At 39.3% G+C, this 17,688-nt stretch overlaps 1 long non-coding RNA gene across 1 annotated transcript; it reads right to left on the reverse strand.

Moving 5' to 3' along the window:
* Positions 1-10,923: 10,923 nt before the first annotated feature.
* On the reverse strand, positions 10,924-12,437 carry LOC140249347 (uncharacterized). Its single transcript, XR_011902994.1, has 3 exons — positions 12,293-12,437; positions 11,573-11,641; positions 10,924-11,187 (listed from the first exon to the last, which is right to left on the reverse strand). It is a non-coding gene; the product is annotated as an uncharacterized lncRNA (long non-coding RNA).
* Positions 12,438-17,688: the final 5,251 nt, after the last annotated feature.

The raw sequence follows: 17,688 nt of genomic DNA on the forward strand, positions 1-17,688 counted from the left end.
AATTTTTATAAGTACCGATTATATTTTCAAAGTCAAAGTGGGATAAAATTAGTGCATTGTACCCCGTTGTTGCTGCTTTCTATAGTAGTCAGCCATACATATTGAACAATGCCATACAAGTGTAATTTTGAGAGGTAAGAGCTTGATTCTTTAAAAAACACTTACATGGGCAGTATGAGCTCTTGCTGAGGATCATCACCATGTGAACATTGTGCATACAGTCTACTTAATAAAGAAAACCTGAGTTACATGTATAAACAAGGGCATGTAGGTGGAGTTCTGGCAAAAGAGCTTTTTTTTTTTTTTTTTTTTTTCACCACTGAAGTCCACTGAGCAGCCAAGAATGCTGTATCTTATGACACCATTTGTACATTGTCAGGAAATAGTATCTATATTTCTAAATTACAAATGTTGATAGGCAACTACTTTCAGCCACTGGTGAGGAGTGGCATTTGTCTATAAGGCTTGCAGGTCCATCTGGGGATGATGGATGACTTTCAGCAGCAAAGATTTTCCAACAAATGACAGTCCAAAACAGAGCCTTATAAAGTACTCATGGCTAATGTCAATAATTCTTTCTTTGCCAGTTTAAATATCCTTCTGAGTCTCTCATACCCTCACTGGTACAGTACACTGGCAAAATTAGCAAGCTAATGTCACCACTCCTTGTAGATAAACATGTGTAAAGTGTCAGGCATAAGGAGGAGATTACAGAACGCATATTTCTAAGTACCACTTATGAATACAACACATGTAGCTCATGGAATTGTTGACATCATCTAGAGAGGAAAGCAAGACTTGCAACTACAGTGGATTATGTCATTAGCCAAACTGGAAAGTAATCATTCCTTACAGCTGCCAGAGTCTGTCTCTGCCCTGGAGCTCCTGTTTTCCTCAAGAATAATGTATTACTAAATTTAGATAAACATTGTGAGAGTGAAAGTTCAACAAAATGTAATGTGACATGCACATCTTACACATGAGCCTTTTGCAGGTTGGTGCATTTAATGGAGCCTCTCATCTTGTGCTTGCTTCAGAAAGAAATGTCATTAAGTATGGGAAAGGGGGTCAGGAGAATGGATGCAAACAGAGGATTTCCAGCATGTACATCATGACTGGGAGTGTGAATCAGTGAGGCTGCTGCAGTGACACGCAGAGGCTTTGGCTGGGATTAGAAGCCCAGAGAGGCAGTGGTGTACACAGCTAGATGCAGAACATCCCTGCCCCAGGGAGTTTACCATCAAATAATTCAGGCAATACACGATAATTGGAAAATAGAAATTATAAAATCAGGAAGATATGTGCCTACAGTCATTGTAGGCATCTGCATACCTTCCTGCCCCTCTCCCATAAAAAGCTTGTGTGCCAGCCATGACCCCAGGCCACTTGCACCAATCATTGCTTCAGCTGATGTGGCTTTTGAAGAAATGGCTGAAAGATGAGAGAGCCTTACAAATGAGTCCACTGAGTGTTATTTGTGTTAAAAAGAAATAGTGATGTCCATACAGTAAAGAGGAACAGGGTTGCAGGCTGGTGATTGCTAAGAGGCAAGGCAGCTGTTTGGTGACCTGAAGATGAGAGGAATTGAAGGCGTAAGAGAGGAGGAGTGAGCAGGACTGAGAGCTCCAAGTAATGAGCATGGCTAGGGCTGGCTTGTTCTCTGTGCATATCAAAGAGAAACAGTGTAAGTTGAAGGACAAGAAAGATCAAAGAGAAATAGGTGGTTGGATGCAAAACACTACTGTCTCGAAGGAATGAACTGGTAGGTTGTTAATAAGAAGTTGAAGATCATAGGAATAATAACATGCCAGTGTAAGCAAGAACAGGAGTTGAACTATGAGTATAGAAGAGAATCAGAAAACATCACTTTTGGCCATGCTAAATCAAAACTGAATATAAAGCACCTTAGAAAGAGGCGATAGGTAGATAAGCTCAAATGCAGCTATGATATAAGGAAATATTCCAGGAATGAAAATTCAGTTTTGCAATTTTCTAGCATAAAAATACTTTGAAGAGATCTGCCTGCAATTTTTCCTCTGGGTTTGGTTTGGCTTAAGTCAAAAAGGCTGTTTTTGCTTAAAGCTGTTAACAAGATGAGGTGCTTGTCATAGAGGGGAATGTAGAAAGTGAGAGGTCAGAAAGGAGCAGTGCTTTGTGGGAAAAGGGTGAAGGATGTAACCTTTGTAGGGATTAGGAGGTTTGATCCAGGGTTTGCTAAAGGCAGAGGAGAAAAAAGCCAAAGCAGCTGTTTTGCTGCATGCCTTTGCAGCTGAGTCAGGTTAAAGCTATGGAGAAGGACAGGCATGAGAAGGGAGGATGCAGTCACACTAGTTGTGTCTGGGTAGGTGACTGGGTGAGCAAGATGAATGTCAGAAAGGGGTGTGGATAAAAATTGTGGGTCAGTGACACTCTGCTAAGCTGTGTCTGCAGTGTGAACAAAACCCCTGCAGAAGAAACACAAAAGGATCATGTCTAAATGTTTGGTGTAGGGGAAAATGTGGCATGGCTGGCACCAAGGATGGAGTGGGAGGACAAGGTAGTGGGGACGGTAGAGTAACAGCTACAGGGAATAGTGATGGGGCAATGCAGGGTGATAGTCTGTGGAGGGACAACATGATGGTCAACAAGCTCACTACTAAGAGTGCCATTGTGGCATTCATATCCTACATTAAGCCCTGTGATATGAAACACAAGTGCAAAAAGCCATGCCATAAGGTTGTAATTGCAGCATCAAGCAGCATTTGTGAAGAAGAGGATCTATTCAGTCAGAGCTCTGTAAGCAGCATTCTCCATGATTTTGAGACAACAGAGGTGAGCAAAAGTTGTTGGGGAATCTAATGTTCAATGCCTTGATGATTCAGACCCTAAATAAAAATCTACAGATTTGATGAGCAATGAAGTCTCCCTTTCAATCTCCTTTTCTACAGACTAAACAGCTCCAGTTTCCTCAGCTGCTCGTTGTATGGCTTGATAGAATAATAGAATCTTTTAATTGAAAAAGACTTTTGAGAACTTCAAGTTTCCCTGTTCGGTGTTTCTACCCAACTTTTAGCAGGTAAAGAAAAAGATTACCTGAAACCTCTAAGGTCCATTATTAACTGGAGGTGCTCCAGTTCTTACTTCTTACCAGGCAGAACAATGCAATTTCTTCCGTCAATAGGTTCCTTAAGCATGTCACAAAAATGGACTTTTTTTTTTTTTTTAATAATAAATTGAAGTACACTTTATATCCACTCCACCTGCCATGCTCTATAGACTATCAGTGTAACAATACTTCTGCAGGAAAAAAAAAAAAAAAAAAAGGGTGCTTTGGCTCACAACCAAAATCATATTAAATGCCACGGGAGGTTCAGACCAAGTATCAGTATTAGTGTGCTCGGTTATGGATCAGAAAGAGACAAAATGTTGCTCTCCTTATATCCAAGCACACTTTTGTTCCAAAGGCAGATGTTTGCTGATGAGAACACAGGTGAGATGTTCTCATATCAATGGAAGAGGCAATACACAGCTGATATGGCAGCAACTTAACCTGTTTACCCTTTAACTTATTTGCATAATGAAAATATGTTTTAACTGAAGTAACTTGACAGGTGAGGACTGAGATGTTTAGTACATAGGAAATCTGGTTTGGTACAAAAATACTCTTTTGAGTTTACACCTATATTTAACCATGTCTAAATACAGACCTCTGCAGTTAGTGATTCTCTATGCATTTCTCAAGGTTTCCCAGTCCTTCTTTCCAAGATTGCAAACATCTGTTTGCAGAATTGAACATGTGCTTATGCTGCAGATGTAGCCAATACAATTTGGAAGTTGGATTGGGACATCCCACATGCAAAATGCTTGGTATGTCCAACAGGAGATACAAAATACACAAAAACTAGCCTCCTCCTTTCTGCTATATAGAGACTTCATGCAAACATCACTGTACTCTGCATAAAACTTTTTCATCATAGCAATGTGAAATTGATGAGAAATATCTTGGTTTGCATCTCACGATGTATACAGCTACATCAGTATTATAAGCAGATAATGATTGGGAAGCCCAAACCACATTTAAAAAATAAAGGCAGATAAAGATGGAGCTTACCCATCACTGAGCCACACCTGAACCGTCCTCCTGATGTCCTTCAAATTAGTACAGTGGGTGAGAGTAGCAGGACACCGCATTTCCTATTATATTTTCAGCTGCAGCTGTTTGAAGCTTCTCAGAGACAATTCTGCAGATGCAACACTGCTGATGAAGTGGTTTGCAGTGTGCAGGTGAAGCGGTCAAACATTTGTACTGATTGCAACTCCTATGTGCAGTTTCTCGCATTCAAGTCATTGCATGTGAACGATTCATTTCTCTGCATCTTGTGTACTTATCAAATATATATAGAAAAGGTTTCGTTCTGTACCATGGAGATATCAGTTCTTTTGGGATCCTGGTTGTGTGAAACAGCTATTGTTTCCTTAGGTGAATGAAACAATCCTCAGATTGTTCTCACAACCCAGACAAGGGTTTAAGCAGATGATATAACTTTAGTTAGAGGGTTTTGGTTTGTTTTTTTTTTTTAAATGGCTTTCAAAAGTTATTATTTTACTGGTCATTAAAATTAGTTATTAGAATAAAATTTAGAGAAGAAAAGCCAATGTAAATTCTGACTTTCTGTCTTGAGCTTTATGGAAAATGCTTTGCTTTTGCTGTGACATATAAGGTTAACTGTATAGTAACAAAGAGGAACTGAAGAAGATACGATAAGTGAGAAGTATTAACATGGTAAATCACGTGTATATATTTTTAATGCGTTTTATAAAATATTTCCTTTAGAAAAACAGCCTACCACATAGAAAAAGGTTAACTGACAATGTATGACTATGAGATGATTTCTACATGTGAAATTTGTTAATATTTTGCAATTATATTGATCCAAGCCATTATTGCTGTTTAAAACATAGCCAGAAAGGATGCTAAGAGAAGTTCTGCCTTCCTCAAGTTTTGGCCAGCAAAATTTAATTTTGCCAATAGGCCATGCATGTTTCAAAGTATGTCAATTATACTTAAGACACATTAACGCATTTTTAGAGTAATTTCTGTGTCAGCGAAATTATTGCCTGCCCCCTCCCCCTCTTCCCTGTTGCTGTCACATAGAACTATAACCAGCGCTCACATGGAAAAGCAATATTAGGAAACACATTAAAGATGATTTATCAGCTGGAAATAAGAAAGAGAGCCAAGAGCAGGTGATGAACTCTTCAGAACCACTGCATTAAGCCGAGACAGAAAAGGCTGTTCCATTATTTCAACTGACCTGAAATATATAATCAATTGGGACCAACTTCCATTCTCATTCACTTGAGTCTAATTACATAGTATTTAAATAGCATTACTCCTGATTTCTACTTACACAAGTGATCATCAGAATTTGGCTTTTATTTGGCCCCATGGAAAATACGATAAAAGAGCCTTACTGCAGCTCGCTACAGCTCCAGGTAGGCACTGCTCTCACTCTCTTGCAGAGGCTAAGTTTTACCTTACAGGCTTCACTGCTTGCAAATGGAGCAGTGTGCTCTTTGGCAGAGTTTCTCACTCAGGTAGCATTTACAGCTAAAAGGTAAAACCAAGAACTCCCAAATCTCAAACATTTAAAAATCATACAAGGGACCGGTAAATACACTGGATGAGTTTTTCTGCTCTGCTTTAGCATGCTCAAGAAAAAGATGCTGCCTAACAAGTAGTCTGCAAATCCTGTATCAGCTGCAGTTTCCAGATAGAAGTAAAACGCAGTCCCATGTAGAGCACATTACAGTATCTAATCTGGCAGTCACAATAGGTGATTGATGCAAGATTCTCTCCCGGCAGAAAAAGTATTTGACACAGGAGGTTACTTAGCAACATTTAGACATAGGGCAAAAATGACAATAGAATGGAGGTTTAATAAAGGACTACAAGAGGACCATATTTCAAGACTAACCATGGTAATGGAATGGAGTGCAAATGGTATCTTTCCACATGGCCAAAACTACCATGGGGGATTTTCTCTTGGGGCAGATAGTCCAAGTCTCTTTTCTTCAAATCCAACTGAATTTGGTTGGCAGTGGCTGTGGTGCCCCAGCTATCCCAGTGAGCATTCTCCATCATCCTTTTCATCTACTCCAAGGTCATCCCCAGTGTCAGTGGCAGAGACAACCAGTGTTCACTCTGCATGGTGTCAAAATCTCATGTCTCTTAACAGAGAGTTTCTGGGGAGTCTGGTGGTTAGGTTCATGCCAGTTGCTCAACCCAGCACTTCCCTCTTCTGTTACCTGTAGCTCACCAGTGCAGGCAAATGTGCACTCACACAATGAAAGAGGATGTATCAAAGATAATATCTTTCAATAATTCTCTGTCAGAAGGGAAATTTGGGCATTGCTCTGCAACATTCAATGGCAAATCTTCCAAGCAGAGTTCCTCTCATGCTCTAATATTCACTGATCTCAGCACGGACCAGCTACATGGATGGCACAGGACTGGAATGCCACTGCAATCAATTATTTTAAAAGGGAGAAAAGGCATGAATCTGGTCTGCCACAGACTCTTTTGGAGTGTGTGCTGTGTAGTGCTGCTGCAGGTTACATTACTTATTGGTCATTTATCTTTTAGGTATAAAATACAAAATGGCCTCCCAGAAGGTAACAAAGCATTGCCTAAAGAAGAGATTTCCCAAAAGCTTTAAGAATCAGAGCCACTCTGAAGATGAGAAAGCTTATAGCTGCTGAGAGATGCCGCATCTCTTACCAACACACGATTCCTACACAGTAACCAAATTTAACATGCAAACTTCTGAACGTTTCCTCATCTTCAGCAGCTTAAACAGGCGGTTTAAAGTCTGCTTTGCTTACTTGATGTGTTTGAATAATCACACTGAAAAAAGAATCCCTTTCACTTGAATAAGCAGCTGATCATTTTTCTGAAGTAAATATAGAAGGAACTTGAACTCAGAAGGAGCTGTATGTGGTAATCAGTGCATTAGTCAGTGTAATGAGAAAATCATCTCTGTTTTCTGGGAGCATTAGACGATTGCATGATAGTGGCATTATATTTATCAGCACTAAAACATCAACAAGGCATGTGCACGCAGGGACACAAGAGTTGTTCCCTTGCACACGCGGGCAGCACCCGGCATGCCATGGGTCTTTCCGCTCCTGGAACATCTCACAAGTCAATTTGTCAGCCTCATTTTCCGACGCCGTGACTATTTATCTCACATGACTAGGTCTATAGAAAGGTCCCCAAAGAGGAGAGGCACCCGCGGTGCACTGGGGTCGGCTGGTGGGCCAACTCCCTGCGACAGCGTCCTCACTGCCATGCCGTGGCGGAGCGGCCGGACAAGCCTGGAGTGAAAAGGTCTGCTTTACCTAGGGGACCTGCTCCTCCTCCTCCCCATTTTTATACTACTGTGGGGTTAATAGCTATGTCGTGTGGGGTCAGGGAAGACATCTGTGTCTCAGATAATATGCTTACGGTGATTACCACACATAATTGACTGACCTTCCCTCATTCTTTTCCTGCTGCAGGCCATGGCTGATAGGGTGAGATGCTCCAGAGGAGTTTATTTTCCATCACACACTATTGTGCTGCTGAGCAAATATTTTAGCAAGCTTTGAATGAATCACCTTTCAGGCTTTGGGTTTGACAGCTAAAATATGAAGGCTGTGACCAATCTAATAATATTAGATTTTAAATCAGCTTTGGGAGAAAACATGGGAAAATCCTACTTAAAATCCATTTATAGATACGTAATAAAATCCTGTTTTGAGTGCTGAAGTCAACGTAAATTTCTGAGAATTCTGTTCTTTCTTTAGCCTCTCTGCAGACTTCATCTCCTCACCTCGCCTGGAACATTTTAAGCTCTTGAGTGGGTTTGTCTCAAAAAGTATCTGCAAGCCAGGGTGCAATAAATAAATAAATATCTGAGCATTGCAGGAGCCAAGCTTCCAAATGGGAAATGCTAAGTCTAATTTAAGACCCTTCCTTCAAGAGACAACATCAGAAACCCCTTCTGGTTCCTGGGGCTATGTGATAGGAATAAAAGGCTGTTCTGCATAAACCTTTATTTTGTCTTATAGCTGACACAACATGGGAAAAAAACAACCCCACAGAGTTCAACAGTAACATTTTCCTCTCTTTATTTTTACAGAAAAGCAAAATTCACTTTTGTTTTCAATATAGAGTTTCAAAAAGTGAGGAATTAATATAACAGGAGGGATTTTTTATTTCCTACTGCCAAAAGAAAGCTTTTAAGATTTTAAATTTCTAATACTGTTTTACTCTGGGTGTTCTATCCATCTGGAAATTAGTCTATCAGTCCATATGCAATATACTCCCCTAGGAAGCAGTCTTTTTCTAACATAGATATGTCCCAGGTTAGAGCAAGTGAGTAAGGCTTTGCACCAGGAATATTCACCCCTATCAGCAAAACAAGTTGCTATGCAAAGACATCTACAGACACACAAACACACAAGCATGCACACCTACCTTCTTCCTCCTTTTAAAACCTTTTTGTCACATGGGAAATAACCTTTACCATGCACTACCAGTAAGCATGTATGGCCTGCACTCTGGATTTCAAACCGCAGCAATTTCCCTGTGACCTAATGGGCGGAATGATATGATACATTGAACAAATACATCTGTTCTTAGTCCTGCTGCTGAAAGCTAACATTTGTGCAAATGAATGTTCCATCACTGCAGCCAAAAAGTGTTTCCAGCCCCAGTAGTTGCTCCACTTTCATTTGTCCAACGACATAATCTACGTTCCTAGCTACCATTTATCGAGATCCATTTGGAGCTGCTTTCAAACATTTAATATAATCCATCCTCCCCTCAAAATGCAGCAACAGCTTAACAAGGAAAAATATACATATTCTAAATGTATGGGTGATCTTTAGACAAATCTCAGCATCACTTCATAATTATATACTACAAGTTTTAATTAACTAAAGCTCTGAAAATCATAATGCCTTATTAAAATGCAATTAATCCTTTGATTAAAAAACAAAAAGCACAAGTATTTACAACAAAAACACAAGTAGAATAATTACAAATATCATGTACCCATTTCTTTTATTTGGGTGTCACTTATGATGTCTCACGTTCCCTTCATTAATTCAAATACACACATTATCTCAAATCCACAGCAGACTGAGTGACAGTGGCCACCAAACACACAGCACTATATCCTATTGATTTCTGCAAATCCTGAACAATGCCATTTGCATGCTTGTTTCTGTAATAATAAAGATATGCCATTCAGAATTAAAGCACCGGCCAGACTAGTGGCAACTAATTGTGTTGTGTGTAATGAGTGCAATTTCAATTTGATATAACCCTCAGCTTTTCTTACAGCACTCGCTAAGTACTTTCAAGTCTTTGTGGGGAAATAATTGATTTTTTTGTGCTGTGGGCACAAGAAAATTATTATGATCTTTTGAATAATGCCAAAGAAAGGACCATGAATGATTTAAATTGGTATATGAAGAAGGCTTCACTGTGGATTGCAGTTTGACTGACATCCTACTAATGTAGTATCTAGATTAGCAATTTTTAAGGAGGCAGCTAATATAAAACTGGTAAAACGGAAAACATTGCTAACAGGGATTGTGTATTTGTTATTCAGTGAGGAATAACAATATGGGGATTTAAGGCACGTCAGACAAACACTATACTATTACATAATTGCCCTTGCTCTTTTCTTTTATGGCACGTGTATTGAGGGGTATGTTTCAATTGATAAATTACACATTTAAAATATGTAGATACAGTGGTGCGGTACTAGGTTATCACAGCAGCTAAAGTCCATTGGATGTGTTGGTCTGTCACCACTGCGTACAAAATCATTTGTTTTGTCTGATTGCGATGGGAAGGTTAGCAAACTTTCAAAATTATTCTTCCCAAGAATTGAGATAATTCCTCTCGGAGGAAGGAAATCTTTTTTCCCTAAACTGCTGCCCCTACCAGGGCACCATCCTGCCCCCTTTACCCTTGCTCTGTAAGTTTTATTTAGGAATGAAAAGTCAGAAACAGGTTTAAGCCATCTAAAGTAGGACCCTAACCCACAATCAAGCAAACATCTGCCTGGATACAACTGATTGTAGATTGTTTCAACCTGAAATCAATCTCACTTTCTCCTTCCCATTTCTTCTTAAATGACAAATGCATTTCATGTTGCAAAAGCTCTGTATAAATAAGGACATTGGACACATTCCACCTTAAAATGCATACCTTCCAAATCTTATTCTTCAGAGGAGGGAATGTTGTTAATTTAGTTGGTCATAACTAAATAGTTTCTAATCTGGAGCAGGAGTCTGCTGAGAATATTGGACAGTTTAAAGGTTAATCACCATCGCCTGGTTACACAAGTGAGGCAGAACTAATTCCTCCAAAGGCAAATGGCTTGCAGTTTTATCAGCAGTGCAGATTAGAAGTGTTAATATACAGAATAGAATGGATGCTCAAGGGCCAGTTTTCCCTTATCGGCAAACTTTGCAACAGAACTCAGCTACTGCACAACCTCTGCACTTTCTATAATAAGGCCCCTCATTTTGCCTCTCGAGCAGAACTATCAAACAATCCTCCCCAAACCACTGCCACCAAAATCAGGGTATTACAGACCACAGCTAATTGGAAGATCACTATAATGAAGTAAAAGATAAAATACTTTGGCTGCTGGCCTAAAATGTGGATCAGCACAACATAGGAAGCTATCTGGCTATGTCACATTCTGAGAGATTTACATAAACAATAAACTCAAACCAACTGCCCTCAAAAATACATCTTTGTTTACAGTAAATGCAACCTAAAGCATTGGTTATAAGAAGTGGAGGGATTTACATATTCAGTATTTTATTAGCAGAACAGACTCCCACCACTACACCAGATGCATGTTACCTGATGTGCATTTCTTGAGTGTATGCTTTGCAAGAAAAATAGCGGTAGGAGGTGTAAGTACACATGTTATAAAATATTTACATATTTTTATTGCTAAGTGTACACTAGGATATATTTACTACCACAGCACATCACAGCACACAGGCTCCTATTTAACTTTTCCACGGCTGTTCCATGCTGCAGGTGTTTTTCCTTCAGGAAAAGAAAGGAAAGGGGAAGATCCATCAGTGTCACATGCTATTTCCCAAATAAAACATGCTGACAGAAAATCCTACCTAAAAAGACAAGAAAAAGAAAAGGCACTTTGTGTAAATATGTCAAGGAGAAAAACGGGCAATTTTGCTCAACAAATAAGAATAGTCAGTTCAGAGAAAAGCCATATTACATCTTGCAGTAGTAATCTTTGTGTAGGAAACCTGGGGATAACGAGCCTATGTTTTACAAACACTGGGTCCAAGCCTGCCCTGGCTGAATGAGTGGGGAACCATGTGGTCCCAATGGGCTCTGTAGCTTCTCTTGGAGCTCCAGGAATGTTATCCATGTTGTCCTCTCTGCACACCTCCCTGGTCACCAGCACATGAAACAACTCCATCCACACTCCTACTGCATCTCACCTGGGCTCTGATTCAGGAAAGTATGTAATTTCAGGACAGCATGTACCTAAGTGCCATTCATGTCTAAGTTCAGCTCAACAGAGGGTAACAGAATGTCCTGGACTGGAAGGTTTTCCTAAAATAAAGGACAGATATTTTTACTATGAGGCATGTATCTCTTTACCCAACCATAGAAAATCTAATTCTGTTTAAGACTGTCACAAAGGAAGATTTTTTTATAAAGAAAAAATGTTTTCTTAGCCTTGAACCCCTAGAGGATGTGTGCCATGTACCTTGGTCATGCTTTGCCAGGGAAGCAGCAAAAGTAACACAAAAAGGATATGTAGAAACTAGACCACTCAGTCTCAAATATTACCTGCCATGATAAATACACTGGAAACTGGAACTGAAGAGCTATGAGATATTGCTAAATAAAGACAGAAAACACTGTCTCTCACAGACATGTACATTTTGATTTTCTTTAAGAATGGTTTATGTATATGCACAAAAACATAACTCCAAGCAAATCAGATGTAATGCTGCTAGAATGATGAAATTGGCTGGATAGAAGGATTTGTGGTCAGGCAGAAAGTGTCTTATTTGTTATTTTGGAATATAAAAATACACTTGTCAAGTCTCACATTCAGTCATAACTGCCTGTCATGAGAACAAAGATTTTCTCAAATCCTCACCATTCAGAACATAAAAATGCGTTGTCATTATATCCTTTTGGCATGTTCCCTCTCTTTCTGAAGCTTGCATAAGTTGTTGAGCTTTAAAGTGTTACCTGGGAGTCTGCAGCTCTGCAGAGGCTATAAGGTGCGTAGCTCCACTAGCCAAGAAGCCACCTATCAGAGTCAGGGTTGACAGTCTCGATCCCTCAAGGACATCAGCTCATCTTTACTGACACAGAACCACATGAAAAGGGAGATAGTTCCTGTAATAAGGATCATAACATTTTAAGGGAGGGAAAAGAGTACAAAAAAATTCTTTTCAAATAATAGAGTGGAGATGCTGAAGGCTGCTTATGAAACACCCTTTCACAAATAAACCACAGCTGAAGTTTGACTCTGGAACTGTGATATAAATGATGTAGGTGCATTGCAGAGATCTGATCACAAGATGAAACTGAATACAGCTTCATCACCAAGTAGATTAGATAAAAACATTCACAACTACTGCCATGGGTGCAGTCAGAAACCATTAAGGACTGTAAAGGACTTGCAGATTGAGAATGTTGATACTGCAAGCTTGGAAAATCTCATTAAAAGTGAACACTTAAGACTAACATTGACAATCCCTCTCCCTCATGTGGGTCTCACACCATCAGATTTTATGAACTATAGAGTTGGTCTAACACACTCTTTCAGGCTGGCATAATGAGCTTTCTTGAACCTCTGGCACTTTGTTCAGGTAACAAATATATTTTGACATCACTCCAGAAAATGATTCTGTTGTTCCTAGAAATTTAGATTATATACATCGCTCTGAGTGAGACAATATTATTAAAAGTTCTTCTGAGGGAAAAATTGCCAATTGTGTGATCAGATGATGTTAGGATGATCTGTAAGTTATCAGGCAGTAAGAGCAACCCATTGATCAAAGGAGACATCCTCTGGGGGACACAAGAGACCAGCTGGTAGGTGACAGAAGACCTCCTGCTCTACAGAATCAACATATTTTCTCATAAAAGCAAAACAAAAGCAAGCAAAACCAGAAAAAAATACCACGTGAAGAAAATGTGCAGACATCTCAAAACCATCTGATTGTGGTTATTTTACGGCATTGCTCATTATTTAAACACAACAAAACCAACACAAATTAATCAGTTCAGTAGTTTGATGGTTTAATGGGTTTCTTCTGGAGCTTTTCAAAACAACCTCTATTTTCCTGCCTTTCCAATGCAAGGGAAAAAAAAAAAAAAAAAAAGTAAATACAACATAGAATAAAAACACAGGCTACAAATGAAGATATTTGTTGATGACATTCAAACATATCCTCTTTCTGTTTGTGGTCAATGTTGCCTCATTAGTGGGTAGTGATGCTGTTCATCAAGCACTACCATAGCTCTGGAGGAAATAATCATGACCTGGCAGGAGGCTGTCCAAAATGACCCATTAGAGTTTTTCTGTCTTCATTTCCAACTACAAGATTCATGGAAGCCAGTGATTTGAACCCAGTGATTCAGAACAGCAGGAGATATGGCTGGTTACAGTAGGCACAGAAAATAAAAGATTTGCTCTGTCTAGCCACATAGGTCCTTACACAATCCACATCATCAGAATACTTGAGAGCCTTTGTTGTTTGCAAGCACTTACAGTCAGGAGGATTTGCTGTAGATAGTTTTGCATTTGGTCAGTGGCTTGTTTTACATTTATACCACGGGGAAATGTAAATGGCTACCATGGTCTCAAAAAGTTAATTGGTATCATCGTAAATAAGAGATGAAAAATAAAAGAAAAAGGAAATGTTTGAAAAATCAAGGAAGATAGATGCAAGAATTTACTGTAATCTCGGCTGAGAGCAACCTAACTGAATTTTGCCACTGAACAGATATCTCATTTCACGTCTGTCTGCTCCTTGGCAAGGTTCAGAAATGTCCACGGGCTTCTGTCAGCTATTCTTCTTTTGTTCAGATCTGAATAATTCAAAGGTAATTGCCTTTTTTCCTTGCCCCTAGCACACTGCCTGAGCAGCTTGAGTATCTCCTCATTCAATCCACAGCCTACTCCTTTATCAACAGTTTATTAGTTGATATTATTATCCTGCCCAAATCCACTCCATTTTATTTGTCTCAGATCACAATGCCTGCATTTATATTTTAAAGAAATTATGGTCATATTTTCATACAGTCTCACTTCTCATTATATAGTTAGTACAGAACCACAAGGTTGGAAAGGACCTACAAAATCTAGTCCAACCATCCTCCCATTACCCTTTCCACCACAAGCTACTAAACCATATATTGTAGCATCTCATCCAGACGGCTCTTGAACACTGCCGGGGATGACAACCCCACCACCTCCCTGGGCAGCCATTCCAGTGCCTGATCACTCTCTGAGAGAAAAAGTTTTTCCCTATGTCTAATCTAAATCTCCTCTGGTACAACTTGTGGCCATTTCCTCAGGCCCTGTTTGTTGCCTGGGAGAAGAGGCCAAAACCCTCCTCATCACAACCTCCCTTCAGGAAGTTGTAGAGTGCAATGAGGTCTCCCCTGAGCCTCGTCTTCTCCAGACTAAACAATCCCAGCTCCCTCAGCTGCTCCTTGTAAGACTTGTAAGTCACCAGGTTTGTACTAGAGCTATTATGCTACTGGAAATACAGAGGAAAAGGAAGTATTAGACTTCAGTCTTTAATGATGCTTTTTGCCACAAAATCCTCATGCCCAGCTCCCATTACTCATTGGTTAGCAGATGTAAAGTTCCATAGACTCAAGGGGAGGCCAGGCTAGATTATAGAACTGAAAAATATAGAGGGCTTTTAAATACTTGGGAACTTTTGGGAATTTGTTCAGTGGTTTGTAGCTGAGAGATGGGAGAATGCTTAGAGGAAGGAACAGATATGCAAGGCCTGTTCTCTACTCTTCCTCATGTACCCATTTTTGGACATCACTGGGGTCAGGATACTGGGCTACACTGACCTTTGTTCTGAACCATTGTACCTCTTATGTTCTTATTATGTTCTTATGTTAAGCAGGAAAAGAATTTAACCTCTGGATAACACCCAGTTGTACTTAAACTCATCAGCAAAATTCCTTTTCACTTTACCATTTCTGATTTGGAAAATTAATTCCACTCCTCCCTCCCCCCCCCCCCCCCCCAAAAAAAAAAAAAAAAAAAAAAGAAAGTAGAAGTAAAAGTAAACATCAGTATATGAAATTTTGCTGGCACCAGACAAAAAAAACCAGTTTGCTGTCATTAAGAACTTAGCATGATTTCTTCATCTGTGTGGATGAGGGCTCTGTCACTTGGGTGAAATATGCCATAAAGGCATTTGAAACAATACCATCCCCCAAGAAAAGATTCAATATCAGTAATACCTGAGCCTGAAGTCCTGGGAGTTTTCACACAAAACAGTTCAGTTCATGGTCTTGCAAACTTCATCAGAACTCTCTGGGTTTCTTATGTCCAGACTGCACTTATCCAGTGTTCAACAATGTAGTTGCTATTATGATAGCAGTGTTGCTTTTTTCCAAAATATATCTTCACATTATGCCATTTTATGAAGACACAATTTTGGTGTTAACTGTCCAAGACTGAATTTCAGCCTCTTCATCAGTGTAACCATTTGGAGAAGCATCACAAGTTACAGAAATACTTTGAATCTCTCAGTGGTTATTAATGCAGAAAGAGAAACTACAGAGATCTAATTGCAACACAGGGATTATACGATGCTGATCATATGTTAAAATGGACATGCAGATATCTACTCTCCACCTCCCTCTGCAGAAAAACATCAGGAATTTTATTTCCTCTACAAATCACAGTTTGAAGCTGGAAAGCAATCATGCACAGTTGCTTGTTTAGATGGCACTGTACAACCTGAAGTGAAAGCAGATAAAACAGTACATAACAGAAGCAAAACAGAAGAGTCTTAATTCTGAGCAGTTCCAAGCTTGGCACAGGAATAAGGAATTAGAACGTGACAAATATTAATGTTTATATTGCCTGTATATCAAGAAGTAAAACATCTCAGAAAAACTCTCCTGTGCATATCAACCTTTTATTCTTTGATCTCTTAGGTTATGCAAACAGTTGTCAAATAAATATACACATGGAGCTCAGAAAGACACTGTATTTCTCAAAGACACACCTAGACAGGGATTCTTTTGATTTTGTTAATTTTTTTTTTAACCAGCACCATTCTTGTGCACAGTTTCTTAATGCTTCATTTGTTACAAAAATATTGGGCAATGAACAATGAATAACTAGATGCTTTCCATTGTTTAGCCATGGCTGAACTGTCCTTTTTTGGTTTGTTTTCATTGACTTCAATACTTGCTTACACCAATACAGTTCATTCAATGAATTTTAATTTCATAATTATTTATTCTTACTTTAGTCATCAGAATGCAGAAATTTACAATAGTAAACCTGAGACTGAAGCTTCACAGAAACTTCAAACAAATGGAACTGATGTTTCCATGATGGGAACTTCAAGCCCATTGGTAGGCCTGCTCATATTTGTGTAGAGTGCCTTCTGAAATAGAGGTAGAACTGAGTGTAGACTGCTTAAGGTTTTAAAAGACTGATAGGTCTCTCACACTTCCATGAGAGAAAATGGAATACTTTAAGTTTATTGGAAGACATTAATCTTATTTATATAAAAATATGCAGTCAAAGCACACTAAAAATGTAAAGTTTGGAACAAATCATCTTTACCTTCTTTAGAAGAAAATACAATGTCCAAATCAGCCCATAACCATCTACTGTTAAAGTTATTAATTAATTAATTAAACACACAGCCCAGATAGAATTATCACTATTGCCTGGCACTATAACTAGCAATAACTCCTTATTTGCAGGAGTTTTTAGAAGTATCTTAAAAAAAGAAAATTGCTTTACCTGGAGCCAGGGCGAGAAGCATGCATAGATAACAGCTCACTGAACATCATGCTACTGAAGAAGACTTACACATTATAGAAGGAAATCAAGCATGGTAGGGCTTGCTCTGTTCATAAAAGGTTGAGCCTTTTGTTAATCATGTTGGCAGCTGGGCTACGTGGTTTGATTTTGAGCTAGTGGAGGGAGTAAAGGAGAGCTGAACAATATCTTTGTAACCATTCTTTGTCATTTTAATTCCATGGTGCAAGCTCTCTTCTCAAACATGAACTTCATATACCTTCATCATCCCTAATACAAAGTAGTCCATCCAGTCACAAACTGAAATTGTCACTGAATTATAGGTTTGCAAAATGGTTTGTCTCACTGGGTTCTATACTCACCAACCAGTTTCCTGATGGTATTGAAGGCTGTTGATTTCAGCAGCTGTGTTGGCAATTTATCAGCTGGGGAGGGAGCTGAGGGGGAGGTACCTTTCTTCCTTCATTAGCAATGCTTAGGACAGTGCATGTTCAGTAACATGTGAGGGGGTAACTTGGTGCTGCCCATGATGCCTCTCATCAGCACAGTGACTGCATCACCCTAAGGGCCCTAAATGGCAGCCAGTTTGTGAAGAGGTTGC

The sequence above is a fragment of the Excalfactoria chinensis genome, chromosome 3 (genome assembly GCF_039878825.1).
Source record: "Excalfactoria chinensis isolate bCotChi1 chromosome 3, bCotChi1.hap2, whole genome shotgun sequence".
Classification (NCBI taxonomy): Eukaryota; Metazoa; Chordata; class Aves; order Galliformes; family Phasianidae; genus Excalfactoria; species Excalfactoria chinensis.